Below are 7,677 nucleotides of genomic sequence, written 5' to 3'. Positions count from 1 at the left end.
AAAAGAAAAAGAAAAAGAAAAAAAAAGTCACTGCCAAAAGAAAGAGGTTCATCCATCTCTAATAGGCAGGAGCCAAATCACACAACTGGTAAATCAAGATCACGAGATAGGAGAAATTTATGTGTTTGCAGCAAAGAGAATAAGGTTTGGCAATGGGCAGCACAGACAGCAATACAGCAGGACCATGAGTTCTTAAATCCTTTTTTGTACTCTTAATTCCCAAGGTAAATATAGACTCTGTAGTGGCTCAAAAGAAATAAATATTATTTTGTAAAACAAAAACAAACAAACAAACAAAAAAGCCTTTAGTTTATACTTTTCAGTGTAGATTTAATTGCCAAAATTTCTTCCTTGGCAAGAAGAATAGCAATCTTTATTGGTGATTAGCAGCTGGTAATGAAGTAACTATGCACCTGCTCTTAATTAAAAGTAAATGCTCTTTCATCTGTGATTTTTACTCAGTGTCTGGTCAGGAAAACAGGTGTTTATTAGAATATAGTAAGAAAAATCATACTTCACTACTGGTCTGTTCAATGAAAATATAAGACCAACAAATATCTGTTTCTGTGGAGCTTTTTAGTTTATTATTAACATCCTGCTGCTATAAATGATTCCCTGTACTGTATGTGGCTGTACTAATAACTGTCCTATTCTTAATTAGACTTCAGCATTCAGAAACTAACACATCCTTTACTACATGCTCTTCTGCCATTCTTTGGTATTAACACTAGTCCAAAATGCCTACTGTCATAACATTTTCCCTAAATCTGTCTTTCTATGGAAAATTGTTTTATTATGTTGTTTTCCACATTTTCTATTGATAATGTACATAAATAATCAATTACATTAACACAGAAATTTATTTGTGATAATGTGACACTGCATCTACTCTACAATTTTCATGATCACTGTTCTCACTGTGAAAAGAGGAAACAGAGGCACAGGTAGCAAACAAAGTCCATGGTGTTCAGCTAACAAATACATAGACTTTAGCTTCCACAAGATTTCTTAAAATGCAGAAAACTCATACTATCATGGCAATAAGCAAAATTCTCCCAAGTACAGCACCATCTTCTGTCTCCATCAGCAACATGGTCCACCAAACATTTCTAGCCATGGTTCCCTTACACACATTCTCTACACCAGTGAGATTAGATGACTTCTTATGAGAGGAGAGCAACTCTGGGAGAGGGATCAGCTAAGGACAGGATACTGCTCTTCAGAGTATTGTGTATCAAGCACACAGAGGTTTGCTCCTTACTAAGTGTGACTGACACTCCTGTTCACCCCAGCTAGTATTTATTTGGTAGGAACTGTTCCATTAAATCCATAGAGTAATGTTAAGTTTTATACCTTAATCTTGTCACTTCAGTGAAGACATTTTGTGATTTTATAAGATTTGCAACATTTGCACAATAGAGTTCATACTGAAATTCATCTCAATGGCTTGGTAAGCGGTGCCAGATTTTTATTTGTTTTCTAAAGGGGAAAAAAATGCTACTTTCTCCCATTAACTTCTAAAACAAAACAAAACAAAATCTTTCTTAAAAAAGAAGGAGGAAAAATTAAATCAATTTTCTTGGCCATTTCGAACAGGAAAAGTATTACTGTTAGGGAACAGGAAATATTGCACATGTATAAACTTATAAATGTATATACCTCAAATCCCCTGTAATTCTTATTTGTTTCAAAGGCTATTTACTCTGCCCACCACTGAAGAGATCTTTGTTGGTACTGCACTTTGAGGATCAATTGCCTTTGACTGCTGGAAGTCCTTCAAAGCATAGGGCAACATGGCTTGAAGAGATTTCAAGACATTAACTTTCCAGCTCCAAGGCAGTCTCAGTCATCACTCCCATGGGTGTTTTTTGGACACTTTTCTAAAGACCTTAAAAGATGGAGAGTCTACATTTGCTTCCTGTGGTTTATCAAAGGCTTTACTGATTTTACTGTAAGAAATATTTTTTGCAGACATCCCATCCACAGCTTTCCTATGGTAGCTTTAGCCGGTTTCTTTTTGTCCTGTTTGACATGGGCAAAATTATTCCTGTTGCATTTCAAAAGGTCTTTTTATAATGCAAAACTTTTCATGTGTCCCCTTCATCTTCTCTTCTTTTGGCAAAACCATATTGCAGTTATGCTGCTGTTTCCTGGCCTCTCCTTGAACACTTTGCTTTGCTCTAGATTCTTTCCAGCACATCAAAGTCTTTCTTGAATGGCACTTCAGAAACAGCCCTAAACATTGACCAGTCCTCTTGTTCTAGCCATTTGACTGCCCACCAGTATGAAGCATTGTTTTATACATGTAGTAATTGATACCCTTATTTATACACCCAATAATTTTGCCTTTCTGTCCCATAGCATCAATGACATCATTTACTTACCCTTTTATGCACCTTGACCCTCAGATGCTTTCCTGTAGAGCTGCTCTTTAAACAACTTCATCCGTTGTGTTTGTGTACCTGATTTTCTACAGCCCAGTATTGCATTTTGCAGTTTTCTGTTAAATTACACCCCCAAAATACTCATTTAGAAAACGGATTACTTTCTTTCTCTGTAATAATAATGGGCGATGAATCAAGCAAGGACCATTTTTAGATCTTGCAGGTTCTCCATGAACAATTGATTAAATGAGAACCAAAAGAGAGAGTAATTTTGGACAATATAATACTAATGTTTCTCTCTGGATTTTTTTTTTTTTTTTTGTTAAAAATGAACATAATGAACATTCTGTTCATCTGAGACAACTTTTCTTTTAAAAATTAAATTGAATATCCTCAACTGAAAAATTTCAAAGATTCTATTATTGATTCCAGATAACAACTAGATTTGGAAATGAGTGTTTATTACATTCATCATATGAGCCAGCAGTGTGCTCAGGTGGCCAAGAAGGCCAACGGCATCCTGGCTTGTATTAGGAACAGCGTGACCAGCAGGGCTAGGGAGGTGATCGTCCCCCTGTACTCAGCTCTGGTGAGGCCGCACCTCGAGTACTGGGTTCAGTTTTGGGCCCCTCGCTACAAGAAGGACATCGAGGTGCTTGAGCGGGTGCAGAGAAGGGCGACGAAGCTGGTGAGGGGCCTGGAGAACAAGTCCTACGAGGAGCGGCTGAGGGAGCTGGGCTTGTTCAGCCTGGAAGAGGAGGCTCAGGGGCGACCTTATCGCTCTTTTTAGGTACCTCAAGGGAGGCTGTAGCGAGGTGGGGGTTGGTCTGTTCTCCCACGTGCCTGGTGACAGGACGAGGGGGAATGGGTTTAAGTTGAGCCAGGGGAGTTTTAGGCTAGATGTTAGGAAGAACTTCTTCACTGAAAGGGTTGTGAGGCACTGGAACAGGCTGCCCAGGGAAGTGGTGGAGTCACCATCCTTGGAAGTCTTCAAAAGACGTTTAGATGTAGAGCTTAGGGATATGGTTTAGTGGAGGGCTGTTAGCGTTAGGTTGGAGGTTGGACTCGATGACCTTGAGGTCTCTTCCAACCTAGAAAATTCTGTGATTCTGTGATTCTGTGATCTATTGATGTAAAGCCCAAATAAAAGAGAACAGGAGAAACTAGTAAAAAAATAAGGACACAAAAATTCTGATGCTCTATACTTGAAATTTTGAAATCTTCTGTAGAACTCATAAGAAATAGAGTAATGTTTTAGAGACAATTTTATTGATTATTTGATTAATAAATACTTTTGTTAAAATTTAAAAAAATACTTTTGTTATTTTTTTTTTTGTGGCACAATAGACAGTCAGTGGTGGACTTTAGACATTAGTTAATCAATGGAGAAGTCAAACAAGTAATCGTTCAAAGATTTTACAGAGGAGAATGGTGTTCCCATCTCAAAATATGAAATAAACTCATCATAGCTGATAAATATGTACTTTTTTCTTATCCTTGGAAAGAAAATCTGATGTTATAAAGTTTTGTTTTACAGTTATATTCCAGTATTTTTGGTAACAAAAATAAACAAACAAACAAAACCCAAACATTTTCTTTTCAGCTTGTTTTTTTTTTTTCTTTTTTAATTTGATTTTTTTTTTTCCCTCTGAAATAGAAAACTTCCTTCCTCCAAAATTTCTATTTGCAGTATAAAAAAGAACAAACACATACACACATATATAACTTTTTCAAGCTCTTTGTATTTTTGTAAGTGTCTAATATCATATAAGTTTTATGAATTGTGTTGTAACTGATAAAGACTTTTGTAGATTATCCGGCAGAATAAAAACCTTCTCATTATATTATCATATAAAAACTAACAGCCCTACCACTGAACTGTAGCCTTGACTTTTCTTAACAAGCATATGGAAGAAAACTTTTTAACATGTAAAGTTAAGTCAAATGTCACTGACTTAACCTTGCAGTGTACCAAAGACAAAGGCAATAAATGTACATGACGCATCTGCTTCAACCTATAGTTCTCCATAGTAGATTGCCATTTTAAAAGCTAAGTAGTCTATTTTGATCATTCACACAGATCATGTGCATGAGTTTATCTCCTATTTCTGCATGTAAAAACTTTTTTTTTTTTTTTTTTTTTTTTTTTTTTTTCCCTGCCTTAAGACAGGTTTTAAATACAGCACTCAAATGACAAGGTGTATGTCTGAAAACATCACCTGATGTTTCCTAGGTAGCCGCAAGATATGGTTTCAGGTTTGTTTCAGTGGCGCCTGCTCTCTCCCAGAACTGGCCCTGGCTCCTCTTCCAAAGGCTGCCTGCTCTGTTACACTGACAGCATTTACAACACACGGTGATGTGGATGGGGAACTGATTCTTCTGGGGCAAAAAATGTTTATTTCTAGTCTGGATCCTGCTCCAGTTCCCCACTATGCCCACAAATAGCTCTGGTGGGGAGTAAGCAGCCCAAAGAAAGTTGAAAGGGAAAACGAAAGAAGTGCTGAAGCTAGCACTGTGGTCAAATAACTGTGCCACAGCCTTACTGCCAAGCTAAAAAATTTATCCCAGTGGAAACAAAATCAATCAAGCATGCTGGTGCAAACTCCTAGTATACAGATGCTTAAACAGATTTAACTTTATTTAACATGATGATGAGTTAATGCTCTACATTTTGCATTATGTTGAAACAGCTTTTATTGAAATCCATGAGTTCATTGTGTACAAAATGCAAGTAAAATAATCATCCTTTTACACTGTGTTGGAAAGAAAAATTAATTTCCCTGCATAAATATGACTTTACATATTTTTGTTCTTCAGTATTTAAACGATAATTCAAAGCTCTATTTCTAAAACTTTTTGAAGGTCTGGATTGTGTTGCCCTGTTTCAAGCATTCTTTTTTTTTTTTTTTTTTTTTTTTTTTTTTTTTTTTTTCTAGAAACTAAACATTCATCTGTCACGTCTGCACAACAAAATTGCCTATTCTTGGAGCTGTGGTTAAATGACTTAGACCCAACTTTCCTCCCCCCCTCCCCTCCCACACCTTTCCTCTAAATTTCGATAGTTTTAAAGAATCGTCATGGCAGTAAGAGCCTCTGGAAAGACAACCTTAGAGACAGAAAATTCCCATTTATTCCACAGGAGATTTGCCATAGACTTTCAGTAGTATTACGGGCTTCATCATGATGGTATCTGCCCATGGATCCGACCTTGGTAGACCACAAAAGTAGCCCTGAGTTCATATCCACTTAGTTTTGGCCATGCTGATGGGATTAACAATTTCAGGGCAAAATGTTAATTGTAGCTTTTTTCTCAATGCTGAATTCTAAATACATAGCTGCATTTTATCTGCATTGGACTGATCTCTGTGTAAATCTCCTTGTGGTCTCAGTATTAGAGATGATCATTCAGAGAGAGAAAAAATGGGAGGAAAAAAAAAAGGTTTTAGAACCATTTGGGGGTGCTGTTCTATGTGTAGGGAGAAGAGTGCAGAACTGGTAGGAAGGCTGGGAGCAGGCAACAAGCTGCTATGTAAGCAGCTGGCAGCTTACAAACTAAGTGAGTTGGTAGCACAAGCTGGCCTAAAGCCATTCCACAAAGAGCAGCAAGACAATCCTTGAAAGATCTGTGAAAATGTCAGGCTTTCACCTTTGGAGATCCCGTGGGGAGAAGCATATTTCTTTTGCTGCATATTCAATCTCTCCGTTGCAGCTCTGCCATCCTAAAGGCAATCTGCCACAACTAGAAAGAACTTGGCAGAGAAGCATCATGCACCAGGGAGTACATTGATCATGGAAGTCAGAACAACACGGGGAGAAAAGATTTAGGAATTACTGATGCATCAAATAGTTGTCTCTGCTCAGGAGAAGTGTGGGAGTGGACTTGCAGGGGTGGTGATATTCCAGAGTGAAAAGCTTTGATAGAGCTGGTAGGAAGTGATAACTTTTGTCTGTGCTTGTGGCATACTAGTCCTTCAGATGTGCTTTTGTGGTGAAATGAAGAAGCTCAAGTTCTGCAAGTTATTGAGGAAACTTTTTTTTTTTTTTTTAATGACAAAATAGTCTTTTTTTTTTAAGGAAAAAAGGACACATAAGTCCATCTTTCTTAGACAAGTCCTTCTTAATCACAAACAGCTGCAAATTTGCACAGAACAGCGACAGTAGGAAGGAACTCATTTTAATGGAATGTCTGTGCTGCAGATTGGCAAAATAATGTTAAAAAATCAGAAAAGCAGGGTTTTCCAAAATGAACCATGGTCACGAGTATTTCAATATAGTGAATTTCAGAGTGAGCAAGATCCCTCTGTATCAGTGCTCCCTGACCCTAAAAAACGGAAGACTTTTCAGATGTCTTACATAGGACTCTCTTACATGCTCTGGTGCCTTGGAAAAGTGGTAAGCAATGTCTTCTGTCTTATTTTTAGGCATGACTTCAACAGTACTGAATAAACACTTCAAATGTTGTGGCTGAAATGGAAATTTCTGATATGTACACCAAAAGCTTACTCATAAGCAACTCTTTTTTTTTTTTCCTAATAAAAAAAAAGCGCATCCCTGTGAAATGTTGAGGTGTAATTCATATGAATAAGTTTATGATTCTGATTCAAACACTGGTTGACATGACTGTAGGACACACTATCCCTAGACCATTTGTGATATAGTCTGAATATGAAGTCCATTGGTCTTAACAGCACATATTACAGGAAGCCTGACGGATGCTCAGCCAAGGATTTTCCTTTAGTCTGGAATCTCTGTAGAGAACAAAGGAGCGGGAATGAGAAGAGGAAAGAAGAGGCTATAACACAGCCTCTACTGGCATGAGCTTGTGATGACAGCACCCATTGCTACAGTTTTACAAGATTTTCAAGTAATACAACAATATTAAATATTGGTAAGACTGCTAAAACTCCCTGTTCTAGTCTTACTGCTGACAGCACTTTGAGTAGGGCAAATATTCAGTCATCTACCTCCTCAAATTACCTCAAATTTGAGGTAATCAGTAAAATACTGGTAGGAATTTAATATTGTTGCCAGATTGGCCATATTGGTCAGAGGTTGGACTCGATGATCTTGAGGTCTCTTCCAACCTAGAAATTCTGTGATTCTGTGATTCTGTGATATTATTTTGAAATCATGTTCCATGGTGAATTAAGACTCTGTAGGTTAAAGTTCTCTTACCAACTTTTTTCATAGCCTTGCTGGATGAAAAAGTAAATGTAACACTAGGGGTTGATTTTTTATTTTTATTTTTTATTTTTTCATGTTATTCCTCTGCAGGGAAATCTTTCGGCTCTCC

The sequence above is a fragment of the Aythya ferina genome (genome assembly GCF_964211825.1).
Source record: "Aythya ferina genome assembly, chromosome: 2".
NCBI classification, from domain to species: Eukaryota; Metazoa; Chordata; class Aves; order Anseriformes; family Anatidae; genus Aythya; species Aythya ferina.
This window is presented reverse-complemented; position numbering follows the sequence as displayed.